General features: G+C 61.8%; 1 long non-coding RNA gene across 1 annotated transcript; it reads right to left on the reverse strand.

Annotated features, from left to right (window-relative positions):
* Positions 1–3,320: 3,320 nt before the first annotated feature.
* Positions 3,321–11,849, reverse strand: LOC146407344 (uncharacterized). Its single transcript, XR_014842745.1, has 4 exons — positions 11,575–11,849; positions 10,066–10,168; positions 8,103–8,414; positions 3,321–4,582 (listed from the first exon to the last, which is right to left on the reverse strand). It is a non-coding gene; the product is annotated as an uncharacterized LOC146407344 (long non-coding RNA).
* Between the last annotated feature and the right edge of the window lie 9,950 nt (positions 11,850–21,799).

Below are 21,799 nucleotides of genomic sequence, written 5' to 3' on the forward strand. Positions count from 1 at the left end.
TTAATTTGCATTTCTCTCACCAAGAGTGAGGCTCAGCACCTTCTGTCTGTTCCTGAGCTGTTTCTGTTTCCTTTCATGTGAATTCTCTGTTCATATTCTTTGCTTTTTCATTTTTTCCCTCTACTGGATTGGTGACCTTTTTATTGATTTGCTAGAGCTCTTTACATATGAGAAAGATGAGCCTTTTGTGTGATATAGCTTGCAAATATTTTCCCCGTCTTGCTTTCGGTGATTTTTGCTCAACAGAAATTTTATTTCATGTATTTGAATTTATTAAAACACTTCTTTGTGTGTATTTGGCTTTCATATTTTGTGTCATGCTTAGGAAGGTCTCAAGTTATAAACCTCAAGTTTATTTATTTATTTATTTATTGTTGTCTTTTTGCCTTTTCTAGGGCTGCTCCTCTGGCATATGGAGGTTCCCAGGCTAGGGGTTCAATCGGAGCTATAGCCACCGGCCTACACCACAGCCACAACAACACAGGATCCGAGCTGCGTCTGCGACCCACACCACAGCTCACAACAACGCGGGATCCTCGACTCACCGAGCAAGGCCAGGGATCAAACCCACAACCTCATGGTTCCGAGTCAGAGTCATTAACCACTGTGCCACCACGGAAACTCCTAAACCTCAAGTTTATAAGGAAATTTTTCCTGTTTCTTTCTAGGCCTTTGTGGTCTTATGCTCCACTTTGAAATCTATGACTCATCTGGACTTTATCGGGTAGAGGGATGCGATGCAGCTCCAATCTTATTCTTTCCTCATTCTTTCCCGACAGCTTCCCAGGTATGGGTGGGTTCTTGAATAATCCATCTTTTTTCTCACTGATTTGAAATTCTATCTTTGTCACATTCCCTTGTGTGTTTGACTCTGTGTGGGGCTCTATTCTGTTCCATTAATCTACGTGTTTATTCTTGCACTCATATCACACTGTTTTAATTTTTGTAGCTTTATAATGGTTTTGATACTTGGGGGGAGGGTACTTTCCTCTTCTCACACTGGCAAAGAAAGCAGGAGCCCCAACATCCGTGACTTTCTCCCTTCCTCCTTTATAACCTGAGTTTATTTGAGGCAGCAAAGCACTAAGAACCTGCATCTCCCAGCTTCCATGTGGAGACGTGTGGCTTCGGGTTTAGGTTCTAGAGTGTGAGAGGGAAGGAGGCGTGAGGTTTGGTGCTTCCAAGGACTTTCCCTGTAAAGGAGGGCATGAAGGCTTCCTTTCTCCTCCAAGCCACCTGGAACGTAAGGTGATGACTGGAACTCCAGCAGCCATCTTGGGCCACTGGGCAAACTTGGAAAGGAAACCACACAACAGAAGGCTGGGGTGGCGAGATGGAAGGATTCTGAGTCCCGAATACCATGGAGCCACCACAGCCCTGTGCTGCCTGCCTCCCTCACTCAGGTCTTCTTTTATAGGAGAGAGAAATAAGAACTGATCAAAATAAGACTCTGAATATGGATCTCTGCTACAGCAACCAGACCTCTTATTGAAAGATACTTGTTCTTTTTCAGAATTTCCTTGGCTGTTTTTACTTGTTTAATTTCCTACATGATCCTTAGAATGAGTTTGTTTAACTTAAAAACAAATCTTAGGTTTTGTTTGTTTGTTTTTAGTCTCTTTTGCCATTTCTTGGGCCGCTCCCATGGCATATGGAGGTTCCCAGGCTAGGGGTCTAATCGGAGCTGTAGCCACCGGCCTACACCACAGCCACAGCAACACGGGATCCGAGCCACGTCTTCGACCTTCACCACAGCTCACGGCAAGGCTGGATCCTTAACCCACTGAGCGAGGCCAGGGATCGAACCCGCAACCTCGTGGTTCCCAGCTGGATTTGTTAACCACTGCGCCACCACAGGAACGCCGCAAATCTTAGTTTTTTAAAGTGAAACCTCATTATACTTACGGATTTATGAAGGAGAATTGATATCTTCATGATATTATTTCCTCATAGTTTCAAAGCTAGGTCTTTCCATTTGCTTATTCTTTTATGTCCTTCACTTGCATTTAAAAATCTTTCTTAATATGGATCTGTGTGGCATTTCTTATTGATTTCCAAGTATTTTACAGTTTTTAGAGCAGTCATATGGGGGGGTCTTTCTTCCATGTATCGCCTAATGGGCTAATGTGTGTATTTTGAGACTTCCCATAGCTCTTTTTCTCCCAGCCACCCCAAGAAATTCTTTTGTTGGTTGACGACTTTGCTTTTCAGATGTTTACTAAAATCACCTGCAAATAATCATAGTAATCTTTTTCCCAGTAGTTAAAACCTTACTTCTTTCTCTTGCCTCGTTGCACTGGCCAGTGCCTCCAGACCAATGGTAGAGACTGGGGGACACCGTTGTCCCACGGCTGACTTTCATAGATATGCTTCTCGAATTTTCCGATTAGGCAAGGTGTCGGTTTAGGATTAAGACGTAGCTATTTCTCTAGTCAAATTTCATTAGGGTTGTTTGTGTTTGTTTGTTTGTCTTTTGAGGGCCACACCCCTGCCATACGGAGGTTCCCAGGCTAGGGGTCCAATCAGCGTAGCTGCCGGCCTCCACCACAGCTCACGGCAGCACCGGATCCTTAACCCACTGAGCGAGGCCAGGGATCGAACCCGCGTCCTCGTGGATACTAGTGGGCTTTGTTACCACTGAGCCACGATGGGAACTCCCATGGGGGTTGTTTTTATGGCCACACCTGTAGCATATGGAAGTGGTTGGGCCAGGGACTGAATCCGAGGCACAGGTGCCATTCACACTGCAGTGGCAGCAGCACAGATCCTTTAACCCACTGTGCCAGGCCAGGGAGCAAACCTGCACCTCCACAGTGACCTGAATGGCTGCAGTGGGATTCTTAGCCCACTGTGCCAAAGCGGGAACTCCTTATTATGGTTTTTTTAAATCAAGAATTTTGTTGGAGTTCCTGCCATGGCGCAGTGGTTAACGAATCCGACTAGGAACCATGAGGTGGCGGGTTCGATCCCTGCCCTTGCTCAGTGGGTTGAGGATCCGCCGTTGCCGTGAGCTGTGGTGTGGGTCGCAGATGCAGCTTGGATCCCGCGTTGCTGTGGCTCTGGCGTAGGCCGGTGGCTACAGCTCTGATTAGACCCCTAGCCTGGGAACCTCCATGTGCCGCGGGAGCAGCCCAAGAAATGGCAAAAAGACAAAAAAAAAAAAAAAAAAAAGGAATTTTGTTGAATTCTGTCAAATGCTTTTTGGACATCAATGGTGGTGAACATTTGTTTTTTGTTTTTTTTCTCTCGAGCTCTTGAAAGGTAAAGTATAATACAATTCAGAGTGAAAAGTAAACAGATGGTGTGCTCAAATGAGGTAATTTGAGCAGATTTAGTAAAGGGACTATTTACAGAGGGCAGGGATTAGGTAAACGGCACGGGGACCTGCAGCCAGAGGCCACATGAGCTGCAGCCTTTAGGGCAGGTGAGCGCAGGAAGCTGGAGAGAAGTCCCGGCAGGTGCCACCACCCTGCGTGGAAGGATGAGCCCCCGCAGAGCGGAGGCGGCAAGACCAAAGCCCCCACCCACCCGCGTCCCTCCCCCAGCCCCACCCAGGGCCTCAGCAGGTCCCTGGTGGTTGGAGACAAGGTCTCGGGGGTTCCCACGGAGTCCTGCCCCCCAGGGCCCAGCCAGGGGTGGAGAAGCGGGGGGCTTCATCGTTTTAGGGGGCTGCTGGGTCCTGCCAGCTGCTACTTGCTTAGGGTTTTTGCATTGATTCTTTCTCTCTCTCTTTTTTTTTTTTTTGGCTTTTTACGGCCACGCCTGCAGCATATGGAGGTTCCCAGGCTAGGGGTCGAGTTGAAGCTAGAGCTGCCAGCCTCCACCACAGCAACACCGGATCCTTAACCCGCTGCTTGAGGCCAGGGATCAAACCTGCGTCCTCATGGATGCTAGTCGGGTTCGTTAACCTCTGAGCCACAGCGGGAACGCCTAGGCTGAGTCGGTTTAAACAGCATTAGGACAATCGCTTTCCTGAAGGGTTGGCAGCGTCCCGCGGGGCTCTGGCCTGGGTTTGGTGGGAACGGGGCGGGTCACGCGTGGTGCCTTCGTCTCTGGCCACTGGTATGTTTACATTTTCTATATTTTCCAGTGTGCGTTTCTGTTAAAACTGCCCGTTTCATCCAAGTTTTCAAAACCCATTTGCACATAATTGAGCAGAGCCGGCATCCTTGGTCCCCACGTCTCCCTGTTCAGTTGGGGTATTTCTGCCCTCCCCGCTTTTAAAAACCTGGTTCGCAAGAGTGTTGTGCCTTTTGCTAGAGGAGGTCGCCATCAGTCTGCTGCACCTCAGCATCTTGGGAATCTCGTACATCTCTGATGCTCCAGAAAGTTCTTAGAGATACTTGGTCCAGCCCTCCCGGTGGTGCGGGTAGGGAGCGGAGCACAGAGCCGTCGAGGGACACGTCGGCCCCAGAGACAAGGGAGTCCAGGTGCAGCCTCCGTCCGCACCGGCATCTGTCGGTCGCTTACCGGGTGCCGGGTGCGGGCGGGCGTCTTGCTGACCTTGTGTTGGTTCACCCTCCCCCGGGAGGCTGGGCCTGCTTCCCGTCCTCCGAGGGCAGCGAGGCTCAGAGAGGTGGACCTGCAGCAAGGGGGGGACCAGTGTGAAACCACCTGCCGAGTTCCTGCACCCCACGGGGAGTCTGTGGACAAAACCTTCACCTGCCCAGGGCTTCCCAGTGAGGCCGGGATGCACCAGATCCCCGCCCCGCCATCGCCTCTGGGCCCCTTCCTGGCCCCTGCCCTGCCCCCGCCCAGCAGGCTGTGCTCAGTGCCACAGCTAGAGCAGACTTTCAAGATGCAGCTGGGGACAAGGCACCCTCTGTCTCAAGCCCCTGGGCCATGGCACCCCGAGGAGCAGCCAAGTCACCTCTGCAGTCAGCACAACCCCTCCTCCCCGGCCCCACCCTCACTGCACTGCAAGCCTGCCTGGCCCCAGCGCTGGCTGTTCCCTCGGCTGAACACGCATCCCCGCAGGCTGCTGGCTGTCCACTCACGACCGTCACATCACTGCCTCGGCCACCTCCCTGCTCCCCCTTTACTACGAGGGTCTGCCCTGTCCCGTGCGCCCTGCCCGCCCCCTCGAGGCTCCATGCAGGGTGAGGCTTGTTCCCTCCCTCTGTGGCACCCCCAGTGCCCTAACGGGGCCCTCCTTCACAGATATTTGCAGAATGATGCATACGAGGGGGTGGGATTCAAAGAGAGAAACCCGAGTGAGCGAGCCCTGGTGACGGTCTGTTAGGTTACGAGACCCATAAAAACGTCCCATCTTCCAGACACAGCTGGCCCCGTTCAGAGTCACGTAAAGGAGTCATCCTGTGAGCGGAGGGGGACCCGCGTGGGAACAAAGGGACAATGCGAGGGGTGTGGGGAAAGCTGGGGACAGCCGGCCACCTTGCAGGTTCCCCCAGGGAGCGGGGCCCAGGGGGTTCGGTCAACGGGGCGGGGGGCGAGAAAGACGGATTTCTCCTCCGTGTGACCTAATGGTCCAGCCGTGTGTCAGCAGCGCCGCCGACCCCGGGGCCCAGCCTTCCCCTGTGACCCCTGCTGGCGTGGGGACGCTCAGGCTCAGAGGGTGGCCTGGGGGCCATAGGCGCTGAGTCAGGCCCCCGGTCCTCTGCTGCCCCCCCCACCCAGGGCCAGCTCATCCCCGGCCCTCTGCTGCCCACCCCCCAGGGCCAGCTCATCCTCTCCGTGAGTGATGCAGCCAGGATGTTCTTGGAAAAGCCACAAGGCGCTGAGCCCACCTCCACGGGGCCCCGAGCGCCCGGCACCCACAGCTGCGGGGCCCCAGCCCCAGGGCAACCGTTACTTCCTGGGGGGGCCGGGGCTCTGTTTTGTATCAAGATTGTTTTCACAACAAATAAAGATTCTAAGTGACTCGGCACATGTTCTCAATGACAAGTCACATTCCCCAGTAAAAAAATGACAGCGGCCAGGTCCCGGATGTAAGGAGGCCGCCCCGCGCCCCAGGAACCCCTGGCGCCACCCCCACATCTCGCCCCAAGACACAGGCTACCTACAGCAAAGCCAGCCTGGATATTTGTCTTGGAGAAGCATTCTTCAGATGCAGCTGCCAGCGGCCCCGGCCACGTTCAGAGAACTGCGGGTGAGGCCCTGGGGCGGGGGGCTCGGAAGGAGGCACCCAGGGATCGTCAGTCCCAATCGAGTTATTTTTAGGCTCAAAAACGTTTGTGGGAATGTCAGTGGGAGGTGGACAGAAAGGAAACAGAAAGACCCCAGGCACAGGCGGGAGGGCTGTCCCTCCGGTGAGGCGCCCCGTCCCCAGGCCTGGGGAGGGACCTGGGGGCAGAGGAGCGCAGGCTGGCCTTCCCTCGGCCTGGCCAAGCTCCGGGGCTCAGGCCGGGCCGGGGCCGGGCGGGGGGGCTCTGTATGACACAACTGGGGGCCAATTACAGCTGCCGAGGGTGCGGGGGCCATGCCCCGACTCTGGGCTCTGAAAGATGCCTGTTCAGACAGGGTCTGCCCCATGGTAGAGCTGTTCCCAGCCCCACTGGGCCACAGGGATAATTTTCTGTGGCCAGAGGCCTGGGGGGGTGGGGAGTGTCTGCCCAGACCAGCCCTCACCAGGCAAGGAACCCCCCCCCATCCAGCTTCAAGCCACCATCAGAAGGGACGAGTTCCTGCTGGGAGCACCCCTCCCCTCCCCCATCCTGCAGCCCCAGGGCGCCCAGCCCGACCCCCCCCTTCCGGAAAGGCTGGGCAGCTTCAGGGCCTGATGAGAGAACTTCCTGCTGGGAACGCCCAGGTTCCTGGGCTGGTGGGCCTGCCCATTTCCTCCTCTTCCCTCGTCACTCACCCATTCATTCATTCAACAGATGTTTTCCCAGCACCAGACACAGACATGGCGGGAGGCCGGCGGGAGGAGCCCAATGTCCACACATCTGTGCGACCCAAGGGCCCCGAGATGTCGCCCCACCACGGCGGGGGGCCAGGCCAGCTGGGCAGCGGACCGCCTCCCCCGCTTCCCTTCTCCAGCCTCTCCTCCAGCCGGTCTCCTGGGGGCCCCTCCCACTGGGGAGGGTGGCCCCGGGTCCTGAGAGGCTCCCTGGAGCCCACTGGTCCCCGCGCAGATGGGGAAACGGAGGCGTGAAGAGCCACGGCAGGTCCCAAGCTGGCCACGGACAGGAGGACGAATGGGGTGCCCCAACCTCCTGACTCCTCCCAGCCACACTGGCTGATGCCCTGCCCCACCCCCGTGCCAGCCTCTGAGCTGGGACACCGGCAGGCTGGCTCTGGGTGGGGCACAGGGCCCTTGAAGGACACACTTCTTGGCCCTGCCCTGGCGGTGCTGAGGGTCGAGGGCTTTGTCTTCAGAGGGACCCAGGCATGAGCCAAGGAGGAGCAGCCCAGACCCCCAGGCACCTGTCACAGAGGGGGGCACCCCACCCCACTCCAGCCCAGCCTGTGCACACCTGTGTCAACCTGTGCTCACTGTCTATGTATGCGCCCACCTGAGTGTGTCTGTGCCCACCTGAGTGTGTCTGTGCCTGTTGTGCCTGCCTGTCTACCTGGGCCTTATCTGATGGGCCTGCTATGCCCCTCGAGAGCACAGCGCCCCTAAAGCAGGATGCAGTACCAGCTCAACCCCGCTCCATCAGCCCCTTCTGGCAGCCTTTTGCCGCCACTCCTGCTTGCGAGGCACCTGTCCAGGCTGGCCGGCTGGCTCCGGCCTGGATCTCTGGTGTCCCATCTCACGGCAGCCTGCGATAAGGGCCCGGCTCAAAGCTGCTTTGTTCAGCCAACAAAAGGACATTTCTGCAGAGCCCTGGGAGCCGGGCCACGGGCGGGCCTGCGCTGGGGAGGCCCCAGCCCAGCCTCGCCACCAGCGCGGGAAACCTTAGCCCGGCCCTAGCAGGGCCATGGGGGGTGGGGACGCACCTGCCACAGGCTTCCCAGGCCCTCAGGCCCACAAGAGGTGTCTCCTTTCGGCTCCCTGGCCTGGCCCTGCCCACGGCCGCTGCTGTCTGCTGCCCAGCTCCCGGCTGCAGGGCCCACAGCCCCCACCTCCATAGCCGCCCGTGGGCCGAGGAGGAAGCCTGGCACAGCTGACAGCCACCCCAGCCCTGCCTCCTGCTTACCTGGAGCATTGTCTCTGCTCCCCCCGCCACGAAATCCGACTCGGGGTCTGGGGGACCCAGATGGGCTGGGGTGCCGTGCAGATGGCCGGTACCGGACGGAGGTCCGTGCGGTTTGTGGTGGGTTGAGGTGCGGCCCCCGCAATAGATGTCCCCTGGGAACCTCCGAACGTGAGCATCTCTGGAATCAGGGTCTTTGCTGGTGCAATTAAGGTAAAGGGCTGGAGATGGGAGCCTCCTGGGTTAGGGACCCGCATCCGGTGCCAGGTGTCCTCATAAGAGAAGAGGGGACACAGACACACGGAGGGTCCGGCCCTGTAAAGACAGAGGTGGGGTCCGGGATGGGGACATGCCCAGGAGCTCCTCAGGCTGCCAGCAAACGTCCAGAGGCGGGAAAGGCAGGCCCCCGCCCCCCGACGGCCCGGGAGGGAGCACGCCCGCGGCGTGAGGATTTCAGACTCAGGCCCTCAGAACGGGGAGAACATTAACTTCTGTCGTTCTGGGCCGCCCAGCGTCTGGGACCTTGTTACGGCCTCCCCAGGACATGCACCGAGTGTCATCAGATGCCCCCGCCCCCAGGCGCAGCCACCCAGGGCCTCCCAGGCCTCCATATCCTCGGGCCCACCCCAGGCTAGGAGGGTCCCAGCTGGAGTATCCTGCAGCAGGACGGGCCTGTCCCCTTCTTCATCTGACTGCTGTTCCCCACCCCCTGGGACACGACAGCTTTGGCCACTGGCCCCTGGTCCCTCGTGAACCAATGGGGCTGCAGGGGCTAGACCCCAGGGCGCGGCCTGGGGGGCTGGGGAGCCTGGCCTTGGCCCCACCAGCCCCTGCCACCCTCCTTCTTGGGGTCCCCAGGCCCCCCCCAACTTCCTCTCTCCTTCCCCTCAGCCCTGGTCATAATGAGCAGCTCCCCGGGGCGTCCCTGCCTTCACCCTCCCCCAGGCTGGCTGGAGCCAGCCTTCCTGCCACCTCGCCCGCTGCTTCCCACGGCGGGCAGGCAGGAGAGCTGCCTGCCCTGGTCCAGCCTGCCTGCCTTGGGTCACGGGGTCCCGGTCAAGTGGGGCACGAGCAGCCCAGGGTGGCCCCTGGCCCTGCTCATAGCCAGGGAAAGGAGGGAAGGTGAGGCAGGCCCAGAGAGGGCAAGCGATTCGCTGAACGCCACACAGCCGGTGAGCAGCAGGCTGGGCCTGGACACTTGGGGCCTGACTGGCTTTCCTATCCCTCAGTCCCTGTCCCTCCCCCCGTGGTCCCTCCTGGGAGCAGCGAAGGGCGGGTGCTGGGTGGGGTGATAGCCGCTGTCCCCTCCCTAGGGGTTAAAAGTTTGGGCTTGAGTGACTTTGGGCAAAGACCTGAAACCTTCTGAGCCTTGGTCTTTTCGTCTGCAGGACAGGTGACAGGCAGCCCCTGGGAGAGGCGGCAGCAGGGGTGCCGCACAAGGCGTTTGGGGGGGGGGGGCTGACTCTCTTCCCTGCTTCCTCACGCTCTTCCCGGCCGAGCGACTCATTCATTCATTCATTCATTCATTCATCCGCCCATCCCCCACCCTCCTGAAGAGCACTCACCATGAGTCGGGACTGGGGGGCCTCACCCTGGGGGGGCGGGCCAGCCCTGTGGGAGGCTGGTCCTCAAGACCAGAGAGGGGGGCGGGCGGGGGCACTCTCTTGCACCAAGACCGGGGAGGGCGGGGCTCCAGGGGGCAGAGGCCCAGGGCCCTTCGAGGAGCGGGGAGCCCGGGCACCAGGGCCCGAGGGGAGCAGGGCAGGGGCCGCAGGGCCTGAGGCCCCACAACCAACCGAGGGCATCCTTGGCCAGCCCCCCCCAAACCAGGAAGGGCTCCCGCAGCGGCCGTGCCCCCTCCCGCAGCCAGAGGGCCCTGCCGCCCCCACCGCCCTGCTCACACCGACACACACACACTTTCTCACGCGCTCCGGACTGCGCCCTCACCACCCCCACTCTCACTCACGGTGGAGACATGCACTTAGGCCGGCCGGGCAGGAAATAGCCAATAAATGTTTATCCGGTGACCCCCGGGGGGGCTGAGTCAGGAGCCTGCGGTGGGCTGAGCGCTGTGGGCGGGAGGGCGCTGTGCTCGGCTCGGGACTCCAGATGGCGCGGCGGCCCCGGGGAGCGGTCCTGGCTCGGGCTGTGCGGGGCCCTCTGGGCAGGCGGGCACCCTGTCCTCTTGTCCTCTTGGAGAGCGTCCCTCATCCCCCTGGGCTGTCACACAGCTTCACGGCGGCTCCTGGGCCCCAGGGTTCCTTGACCAGGGCCCGAGGCTAATACCCTCTGGGTTGCTCTGGGCTCGGATGGGGCTCGTGGTGGGGGGGAGCAGACGGTCCTGGGGCTCACGTGAACGTGAGAGTGTGCCCGGTCTGTGTGCAGGACTCTACCGCGTGCACGAGAACTCGCCATCACGAGCACAAGCTGCATGTGTGGTCCTGCGTGTGTGTGTGTGTGTGTGTGCACACAGGTGTCCACACGTGAGCGTGAGCCTCGTTTGCTGTGTGACCACATCCACGCGTGGCCGTGTGAGGCATGCGTGTGTACACACGTCTGTGGGGACGAGCCTGTGCACATGACGTCTGGACGTGTGTATGCAGGCCTGGTGCATGCATGTTAGGCCCAGAGTGGGGCTCTGTGGCCCAGGCTGGCCTCCTGCAGGACGCAGCCCGCCAGGCAGGGCCTCCGAAGGCACTGGGAAGGTGGACAGCCGGGGGGCACTAGGCAGGTGGCCCGGGGCAGAGTGGCCCCCAAGAGCCCTCTACAGTGACCAAAGGGTCAGGCGGGGCCTGCAGGCCCGGCCCCTCCCAGCCCCAGCTCCCCTGTGCCCGCCGGGCCCACCCGTCACGAGGCAGGCAGAAGGAGGCCTGTGCCCCCGGGCCTGGGCGGGTCAGCCCCAGGGCCTCCAGGCCTCCGCCTGCCCATCTGATTAGTGGGCGTGGGGCAGTGTGGGCTCTGGCCCCCTTCTTTGGATGCCCCCCCAAGTCCCCAAGCCCCAGCTTGTGCTCCAGGCCACACTTCCCCAGCCTCTCCCTCCCACCCTTCCACGGGCCACTGTCCCAACATCTGGTTGGTGTTTCTAGCGAGCGGAGGTGGGGGGGCGGCTGGGAGCCAGGAGGGGCCGTGAGGGGGTCGGCCCCCGGGGCTGTGAGAACCAGCGAGCCTGGGGGTGGAGTCTAGTCTGGCTGGGCGGGGATGGGGGGGTATGAGAGGGGAGGCCACCAGGACAAAGCCTCGCAGGGGCCGGGCACGTGGGCGCGAGACAGCTCTCCAGGGTCTGCAAAAGGGGGTCCTGGGCAGCAAAGCCCCACCTCCCCGCAGAAGAGGCAAGGGCTGAGGACCCTGCCGGGCTGTCCCCAGGGGCCTCCGAACAGCCTCAGTTCCCTGTAAGGGGAGGGGCTGACCCTGCCGGTGCCCCCCGGGCTGGAGGGAGGCTGGGAGACCCAGAGGCCGCAGCTGGGCCCAGCGTTACCTTCCTTGGGCTGAGGCCACCTGCCTCCGTGCGTGGCCCCCACTCTGCCTGTAGGTTGATCCACCCGCCTTTATCCACTCCTGCGTCCACGAGGCTGCAGAGGACCAGGCAGGGCTGGGGGTGGCTAGGAGACCCCCCCACGGGGGAGGGCTGGGGGCCGGCCGTGGGGGGGCAGGGACCCCAGGCACACTGGGTCCCCTCCTACCCCAGGCTCCATGCAGAAGGGGACGCGGGCGACTGTGTGGCGGGCAGGCCTGGCGGCAGCTCTGGAAAGCTCAGCCCTTTCCGGGTGAGGTAATGGGAAACGCTGCTGCAGCCGAGCCCCCGGCCCAGGGTCCCCCAAGCCCCCTGCGCAGTTAGCCCAGCTCGGGCGGCCCCGGGCCCCAGGCCCCACAGCCTGGTTGTGGGGGCCGACGCGGGGGCGTTTCCGGGCTCTCAGGCTCCACGGGCGGGGGTTATTTATTGCTGAGGCTTTGACCTGTGTTTGTTCAGCCCCCTCCCCCTCGGAGTGGGCTTCAGGAAAGCAGCTCCCCGGGCTCTGGGAGCCTCCAGGAGCCCAGGCCGGAAAGGGGACAATTTAAACCCAGAGGAGAAGGAGTGAACCCAGCCCCCGCCCCAGCCTGCTCCCTGCACACAATTCACCAGGAAGTAAACCGGAAGCACTTTGTTTCCATTCGTCCTCAGAAAATACAAGGATTTCCTCCCGGCAGGGTCTGGGCTGGCCCCCGAGCCCCTTTGAGCCCCGGGGCGGGAGCGGGAAGAGTCCCCCGGTGGGCAGCCCCTCCTCGAGCCCCCTGCCACCTTGTCCCCCTTAGAACCTGTAGTGGGCAGGGGTCTCTCAGGGCCCCTCTCTCCCTTGTTCACAAAGACCTACTATGTGCGGCCCGGCTCGGCTCTCAGGAGCTCCCCAAGACTAGAGGGCAGCCTCGCGGGTCGTCCCGGGCCGGCCAGGCCCCTCCCAGGAAGACGAGGGCCCGCTGTCCTGGCCAGGTAGCAGCTTGTGCAAAGGCCCTGTGGTCCATGTGCTTGGTGCCTCCCCGAAACAGGAAGGAAGGGAGGGGGGCTGCAGAAAGAGGGCGCCAGGGCAGCAGCGGGGCCTCCAAGGCCACAGGGCGGCATTTGGAGCTCGATCCCCCTACACCCCCTACAGGGGGGCGTCCAGGGGGATTTTAACAGGGGGTGCCGTGGTTGAGGTGCTGACCTTGGTGGATGGTGACGGGGGCAGGAGAGGGGCCAGCAGAACCCGAGTTGCTGGGATAGCCCTGCCGAGCGGGCACACTGGGAAGGGAGGCCGTGGGGCCCGGTTTGAGGGGCTTCCTCCCCAGCGGGAAGATGGAAGGCTGACACGCAGCCGCAGGACTCCGGTCACCCGTGTCCGTCAAAGCCGTGGACCTGACAGGGCCTCCCGGGGATGGAAGCTGGAGCAAGTTCTGCCTGAGAACCAAGCCCTGTGGCCAGTCCTCCAGGCGGTGGGCTCCGAGGGCACAGGGAAAGTGCTGCCTGGTGCCCGTGAGGCTGGAGCTGAGGAGGTGGCAGGTGTGGGCGCCCCTTCGGGTGTCCCCTGGCTGCCCCGGGCTGGGTTTCCTCACCCGGAGAGTGAGGGTGGGGACAGCACCTCCCCCGTGGGGTTGTGCCCTTGAATGAGGTAACGATGGGCTCATTAGGTGGGAGCTAGACCTGGGTTGGCCACCCCTGGGAGGCCCTCCTAGATTGCCTCGCTTCGCTGGCTCAGCACCTGTCCCCAGGCTGGCTGTCCACGCTGCTTGACACCCCTTCCTCCCCAGCCCAATCGGTGGATGCTCCACGCGTGTCCCCTCCCTCCCGGGGGCTGGCACCTGCGTCCCAATCCACTTCGCCCAGAGTGACAGCGTTTGGGGCTGGAGACGTGGGAGCCCTGCGGTGGGTTTTGAGCTGGCCTGGTCTTCGTGTCTCCTTCTGGGAGGACCACACCAGGTCATCTGGGACTGGAGTGGCCCCGGGAGCGGGGCTCAGGGTTGCATTCTGGAGCCAGACCGCTGTCCAGCCAGGTGGGGCGCGGGGCCCGGCAGAAATGGAGAGCTGAGTGGGCTGAGCGGGGGTGGCCCTTTCTCGGCCACTGGGAACCTCAGCAAGTGACATTATTTGGAAATAGGGTCTTTGCAGATGTAATGAGTTAGGGATCTTGATACAAGATCACCCCGGATCTGGGAGAGTCCTGGCAGGTGTCCTTAAAGGGAGAAGAGGAAAGAGACGGAGGCCGGGGACGCCATGGGAATGGAAGCAGCGCCTGCGGGGACGCGGCCACAAGCCAAGGAGCCCTGGCGCCCCCAGAAGCCGGAAGAGCGGGAAGGACCCTCCCTGGAGCCTTAGGAGGGAGCTGGGCCCTGGGAGACGGTGATTTCAGACTGCGGCCTCCAGGACCCAGAGAACCTGTTGTTTGCGGCCCCTGGTTTGTGGTCCTTTGCTACGGTGGCCCCAGGAGACTTGTGCCGTGCTGACCACGGGACGTGACGTCCCTGTGACCAGGGCTGCTCTCTAAGTCGTGAGTTGGGGCACTGGCGTGCCAGGGCATCTGCGCTCCCAGGGCGGCCCTTGGCCCATCCCTGCCCAGAGGCCGGCCTCCTGCCCGCTTCAGTCCCTTGTCCATAATGAGAGCAGGAAGCGCGTGGGGGCCCCGAGAGTGGACAGAAGGACGTGCATGCTGCCTCGATGCCCCGCCTGCCCGGGGTTTCTCCAGAGGTGACACCTCCGGCCTAGCGTGGGGGCCAGCTTAAAAGTGGCCTTCAGAGGTCACCTCCCCTCTCCAGGTCTCCCACTGCCCAGCGGGGTCTCCTGCCTCTCTCCCAGAGCTTCCTTCCCTGCACCTGGTCTCGGGGTTCCTGGGGCAGGACCTCGGGGAAGGACCACCCACCCACCAAGATCTCCGAGGGGTGTCAAGGGATAAAGAAGCTGCTCGAGTTCCCGGTGTCTCAGCATGTTGAGGGTCCAGCATGGTCATGGCTGTGCTTCTGTCACTGCCGTGCTATGGGTTCAATCCCTGCCCATGGGGACTTTTTTTTTGCATGCCGTGGGCACGGCCAAAAAAAAAAAAAGCAAAGGAGCTGCCCATTGGACTGTGTCATAATGAAGCATCTGCACCTCAAACAGCACTGTCCAGGCCATGGGAAGGCAATTCCGCGGGATAGCGGGGATGTGCCAGTCACAGGTGACGAGGCGCGAGCATCCGGGCTTCACAAAGAACGCCTACGAGTCCGCAGCAATAGAAACAAACAACCCGATTCAAAAGTGGGCAGAAGACTCAAGTAGACATTTCTCCAGAGAAAATATACTGATTGCCCCCCGCACGCGAAAAGATGCTGAAGTCCACCGGTCATTAGGGAAAAGCAAGTCAAAGCCGCAGTGAGGAGCCACCACACCGCCGCTGAGCGCATGGCGTTATAAAAACAAGACCAGCAGAAGACACCCGGCATTGGCGAGGGCTCGGGGAAATCGGACTCGGTGGGCCCTGACGGTGCGGGTACACAACTGGGCATTGTGCTCGCCAAGGGGGAGGCCTGGAACGTGATGGAGGATAATGTGAGAAGAATGTGTGTCTATATACGTGCATTTATAGTCACGACCGGGTCTTTCTGCTCTGCAGCAGAGATGGACAGAACATGTAAATCAGCTGTAACGGGAAAAGTAAAATAGTGCAGCTGCTTCGGAAAACAGTATGACGGCTGCTCAAAAATTAAACACAGGAGTTCCTGTCGTGGCGCAGCGGAAACGAACCCGACTAGGAACCATGAGTTTGCGGGTTCGACCCCGGCCTTGCTCAGTGGGTTAAGGATCCAGTGCTGCCGTGAGCTGCGGTGTGGGTGGCAGACGAGGCTCAGATCTGGCGTGGCTGTGGCTGTGGCGTAGGCCGGAGGCTACAGCTCCAATTCGACCCCTAGCCTGGGAACCCCCATATGCCACGGGTGCGGCCCTAAAAAGGACAAAAGACAAAAAAAAAAAAAAAAATTTGAGCACAGGCGTTCCGGGTGTGGTTGACTACCGGACGCTGTCTCTGTGAGGACGTGGGCTTGATCCCCCGCCTGGCTCAGTGGGTTGAGGATCCGGCGTTGTCGCAAGCTGCTGTGCAGGGCACAGACGCGGCTCGGGTCCCGTGCTGCTGGGGCTGTGGTGTGGGCCGGCAGCTGCAGCTCTGATTCAGCCCCTAGCCTGGGAACCTCCGTATGCCGTGGGTGTGACTGTTAAAAAAAAAAAAAAAAAAAAAAAAGCATAGAATTACCATACGCTCCAGCAATTCCACTTCTGGGTATTTCCCCAAAAGAACTGAAAACAAGGACCTGAGCAGGTATTTGCCCACCCATGTTCGCAGCTGCCTTACCCACAAAAGCTAAAGTGTGGGAGCAACCCGGTGTGCCCTGAAGGGTGAAGGGACGAGCCGCACATGGTCTGTAGGAGCCGTGGGTACCACTCCCCCAGGGAGGAAGGGATCCCGACACAGGCGGCAGCGCGGCTGGACCGCAGAGATTTGATGCTGAGGGGAGTAGCCCGCGGGACAGGTCCCAGCAGGACGGGTTCTGCGAGGTCCCTAGAGTCATGCTCAGGAAACAGTCCAAAGACAACTTAAACTTCTGCTGGGAGGGCCTGACTGCAGGTACCAGGAGGGGACGGTCCAGCCCTGAGCTGGGGTTCCCTCCTGTCCCACGGTCAGGGCGAGCCCTCATGGGTGGGGCATCGGAGGCTCCTGAGAAGGTGAGATGGTGACAGAGAAAGCCTGCTGCCTGGCCCCACGGCCCCTCTGTCGCAGCCTCTGGTTAGGCCCCAGAGAGCCTGGTGCAGGGAGAAGCAGCCCAGCCAAGGCCGACTCCATCCAGGCACAGAGAGGCGCCCGCAAGGGAAGCTGGGAGAGAAAGTCACCCGCCAAGTCAAACGGACCCCTTGTTCCCACTGGCGCGCCCAGCAGGCTCTATCTCGGGCCCTCGGTCTCATGACCTGTGCAGCGGGTTGCAGGGGTTAAAAAAGAGCAGGAGTTCCCGCTGTGGCCCAGAGGTTAAGAACCTGACTAGTATCCACCAAGATGCAGGTTCGATCCCTGGTCTCACTCCGTGGGTTAAGGCTCCAGTGTTGCCGTGACCTGTGGTGTAGGCCGGCAGCTGCAGCTCCCATTCAGCCCCTAGCCTGGGACCATCCACATGGTCTGGCTGTGGCCCGAAAAAGAAAAAGAAAGAATGAATAAAAAATAATGGCACCAGATCCACGGGTCCCCTGAAGCCTTCCTCACTGTGTACCTGGCGCATAAAGAGCAGCTTTAAAATGAAGCCACAGCAAAGGCCTCTGGCGAGCCTGGTGCGCCCATGGAGGCGTGTGTCCCAGGACCACGTCTGGTGGTTCCGGAAGCGCTCGAGATCTACCGTCAGAGCAGAGAGAAGGCGGCCCTGTGTGTTTCCCCCGTGACTGTCTGGCCTTCTGGAGGGCGAGGCAGGGCACCAGAGCCGCTCATTTTCAACAGCACCATGGGTTCGGGCGAAGCTCAGGCCCTGAGCTGCTGGATAATAGCTCGTGGGATAAGCGAGTGCGTGAACGAATGCGTGAAGCGAGCCTCCAACATCGGGAGGCGAGACGCACGTTACAAACGCTCAGACAGGAGTGTCCGTTGTGGCTCAGTGGTTAAGGAACCCAACTAACATCCACGAGGACGCAGGTTCGATCCCTGGCCTCGCTCCGTGGGTTAAGGATCCAGGGTTGCCATGAGCTGCGGTGTAGGTCGCAGACGCGGCTCGGATGCCGCGTGGCTGTGGCTGTGGTGGAGGCCGGCAGCTGTAGCTCCGATTCCACCCCTAGCCAGGGAACCTCCGTATGCTGCAGGTGCAGCCCTAAAAAGAAAAACAAAACAAAAAAAGCTCAAAGCTTTGGAAGGATTTGCCCCCGGTACCAAAAAGCTGCCCCTGCCAGAGGAATTGCCGCTGATTTTCACCTTCTTTTGTGTCTGAACTCAAAAAACTTCTTTTTTTCTCCCCAAAGTGCTGCCGTGGATGTGAGGGCCTGCGCAGCTGGAGCTAAGGTCAGAGCTGCTGGACGGCTGGCGCGGCGGGGTGGCCACAGGAGTCGCAGGTCTGTGTGCTCCCAGGCATGGTGGATGGATGGATGGACGTAAGGACGGACCCTCGGACCCCAGGGTGGGCGCTGGAGGCCTGTGGCTTCAGGCACTGAGGAGCGTGTTTGTTTCAGCCCCTCTGCCTGCCCCCCCCCGGTGGGGGGAGGGCCGAGGGAAGGGCAGAGGGGAAGCCAGACTGCAGCCCCCTCCAGGCCCCTCGCTCTTGCTTGGCACACAGGGCATTTTGCAAAGGATGCAAAGGGAAAGCCGGGCCCTCCCCGCTGCCATGCGCTGGCCTCCGCAACAAAAGCGATTCTGTACTTGAGAAAAGCAGAAGGTTATGAGAAAAACGTCCCGTTGCAGGGTTTTCCCTTCGGAGGGAAAGGCTGGGCCTTGCTGGGTTGTTCAGGGGGACCCTTCACAAAAGCCCCTTTGTTCCCCCCCAGGATCCGACAATGGCACAGAAAGAAATTATCTTTTCAGCAAAAGATTAAGCGGGGGTCCGCGCCCAGGCTGCCTTGTTTCCATGCAGCTGGGGAGTGGACTCCTCTCCAGGCCCAGGTCCTGGTGGGCTTCTCGGAGGAGGCGGCAGGGTTCCCAGCAGGGGACGGCACAGCAGAGAGCAGAGGTGGGGGTCCATCAGCAGCCCTGGTGCCCAAGTTACAGAGAAGGCAGCCGCCCCTCCCCCACTGGGGTGCCCGCCAGGCCTCGGGAAAGCGATGACGTCAGAGAACGGGGCCTGGGCCACCGCGGGGGGCGGGGGGGTGCTCGGGATGAGGAAACCAGTCTCCGCGCTCACCTGCCCGTCTGGCCCCGGCCCAGCCTCGCACCTGAAACTGTCGGTCTCACTCTTCACTTTGTCCAAGACCGTGGCCCCGCCCAGTGTCAGCCTCCCTCTCCCCCAGGGAAGGGGGGCCAGAGGCTGGATGGGGGGGCGTAGGTCTGCTGGGGGCGCATGCATTTCCAGAAATGCCTAGACCGCCTTCAGCCCTCAGCCCAGATGGGGCTCGTGGGCAGGGCCGCCTGCGAGGGAGGGGCCCCATCGGTGGGGGGAGGAGCCCCCACCTCTCTGCCAAGGGGGCTCTGTCCAGGCAGGGGCCCCAAGCTGTCTGAGGCTCTTTGTGGGCCCAGGGTGGCCCTGAGCTGGGAGGGTGGGCACCGCTCCCACCTGCCACACCCAGCACTCCCTGTCCCGTTCTGGGGTGGAGGCAGGGTGCAGGCCCAGGTGGCGGGAGATTGGGGGGGTGGGCCCAGAGGCAGGGGTGGGGCTATGGCAGAGTGTGACCCCCCCCACCTCCCGACCCTCCCCCCGGCTTTCTTCCATCCCCTCTGCCCTCCCTTGCCCACAGGCATCAACTGGAGGCCCAGAAGCTTATGCCTGGGGGCCGGGACTCAGTGGGGCCTCATTACAGAAGCCAAGCCCCTACCCACAGCAGAGCTGGTCCAGAGAGGTGGGCGGCAACGGGGTCTGGTGAGAACGGGTCCCTCCACCGGCCGCAGTGTGGACACGGAGGCTGCCACCGGGCAGGGCTGGCCCCGAGTTGCCCATCTTTTTTCTGCTTGTAGCTCAGCCCAGGCCTGTGCCTCAGACGTTTCTGCAGCCTTCGAGAGCTGGCGGTCACCTCGGGTCGCAACTGTGCAGGGCCTGTCTGTCTGCTCCCCTCAGCACCCAGGTCAGGGCTATGGGTGCCACACTTGGGGCTCAGCTTGGCTGAGGGCTCTGCCAGGGCCGCCAAACTCTGGATGGGGGCCCAGCCAGGCTGCAGGGCCTCTCTGCTGCCCACCAACCTTCAGGCCGTCTGGGTGGCCCCACTCTGCTCAGCGCCCTCAGGGGTGTGAGCCCAGGGGGGCTTGTCCCCCCACCCTGCTTGGGCCTGGGAACTGGGGGCGGGCCGCTCCCTCACTGAGGAGGGCTGGCCAGCTTCATGGGGCCGCGGCAGGGGGGCTGGAGGGCATCTCTGAGGGGCAGCCCCCGCCCCCACCATCTCCAAGATGCTCACCTGCTGCCTCCCCGCCACCCGGCCCTGCATCCAGGGCTCGCAGCATCCCCGCTCCAGCCTCCCCGCCCAGAGCCCTGACTTCCTGGGCTCTGGCATGGATTCTGGGGGAGAGGGCATGGCGCTGGGAGGGGGTGGCAGGAAAGGGGAGACCCCAGGGTAGTCTAGGGGCCCTGGCTGTGGGGAGGTGGGTCAGGGCAGAGGTGCCAGCACCCGCCCCCATTACCAGCCTGATGTTGGGCTCAGGAAGGCCGTGGGGGGCACGGTAATGGCCCACGACCCCTCTCCCTGTAACTTGGCACGCCTCCGAGAGGCTCACTCAGCCACCCTAACCCTGGCAGCGGGCCAGGCCGTGGGGCACAAGGGCACCTGTCCGGCTACAGAGCCCTGCACCCTCTGTCTGCGTCTGGGGCCCACACTCCCTGTCCTCAAATGTCACCGAGGCAGCACGGTGTCCCCGCTCCCCATCCTGTGTCCCAGCCGGTCAGGAGCCCAGGAGGAAAGCCCAACAAAGCCCTCTCAGGGCAGCGCCCAGACCCAGGGGACAGAGCCACAGAACCTGAGAGCCCCAGGGCTCTGGCTGAAGGGCTGGGGGGCAGGCCAGAGCCTGGGAGCAGGGACTTGTGCCTCTGTGCGTGTGTTTGCATGCGCGCGTGTGTGCTTGTGTGTTTGCGCGCACGCACAGGGGGAATGTGCCAGGTGCTCAGCTCTGAAACACCTGCCCGGGCACAACTCCCCTCCCCGCCTGCCTCACCCCCCGGCCCCGGCTCCTCCTGTCCTGTCATCCGAGGGTTGGTCCGCATGCTGCCCGGGCAGATTCCTTCTCTCCCAGTCTGGGTACCCTTTAGCTGCAGCCTGGCCCCAGCCTGAGGGAGGCATCCTGCCGCCCTCCCAGAGACTCCGGAGAACCTGGGCAGCCCCTAGGCCGAGGACCAGGGAGAGGCCCCTGCCAGGAATCCCAGACTCACTGCCAGGCGGGGGCTTCCAGGCTCCTTGTGGAGCCCTGGGGTGGACCCTGGCACGGGCACTGGGGGAGGGGGCGGGGTCAGGACAGACCCCAAGGCCTAGGATGTGGAGTCGGGGCCCAGGAGTCCCCTCGGAGGAGGGGGGCCCGAGGAACCCCTGGGCCCCTTGGGACGCAGGCAGACTCAGGGACTGGGCCCTCCCGTCCTCTGTCCACTCACGCTGGGTGTGGGCGCGGGGTGGGGGAGGGGGGTGGGAGCGGGGGAGGATGGGAGCCAGGCCTGCCGTGTCTTGTGTCTCCAGGCAGTGATTTTTGGGGCGTGGGTGGGACAGGGAGGGGCACGGTCCCCAGGGCCCTGGCATGCGGGGGGTGGGGAGGGAAGTGGGCAGGAGGGCGGGACAGGTGGAAAAAGGACACCTGCCACCGAAGCCTGGGAACGTGGGAACCGAGCTGGCCTGGGCGGCTGCAAACAACTCTCATCCCGCAAGAGGAGGTGGGGCGGGGGGGGGGAGCATCTGGGGGCCAGGGGTCCCTCAGGCCTCCAGGTGGGCTTGCCAGCTCCTGAGCTGGGGTTGACCCTCCCCAGAGCACAGCTGGCAGCAGGCAGCAGCCTGCGGCCTCTCAGCTAAACCCCCGGGTCCCGCCCCTGAGTCTGTCCTGAGGAAGAGCGACAGTCCTAGACTCAGTCTCTTCTCAGACCCTAGAGGACCTCGGGGAGGGGCCGACCCTGCCCAGGTTCGCGCCGCCTCCCCAGGCTCTGCTGCTTGCCGTGGTGGGGGGAGGGATGCTTGCGCACCCAGGCTGGTGGCCAGCTGTCACTCCCGCCAGCAGAAATGTTCCCGGGCCCTGATACACCTCCGGTGGCCCCTCCCTAAATTCCTGGCACGCTCCAAGTGCCCAGAACCGCTCATCTGTGGCCCCCTCCCCGTCAGGGACCCCCTCCCCCCGCTCAACCAGCCCTTGCGGTTCTGGCTGAGGGTCGCAGGCCACGGAGAGCGTGGGAAAGAGGATTCGGGCACGGCCAGCTGCTCCCTTCGCGCAGCGCCCACCCCTTCGTCCACAGCGGCCCCTCCAGCCCTCTTGAAAGGCCTGCGTTTGTTCCCCCATCTAGCAGGGACGCTGCGGCCTGGGAGGTTCGGCAGCTCCCGAGGGCACCTGCCTGGAGAGAGGCAGAGGTGGGGTGGGCACGGCACATCTGTC

Source organism: Sus scrofa, chromosome 1 (genome assembly GCF_054392235.1).
Source record: "Sus scrofa isolate SSC_HxYL_T2T_F1_AM1 chromosome 1, Sscrofa_HxYL_maternal_Yorkshire_Landrace_v2.0, whole genome shotgun sequence".
In the NCBI taxonomy this organism is placed as follows: Eukaryota; Metazoa; Chordata; class Mammalia; order Artiodactyla; family Suidae; genus Sus; species Sus scrofa.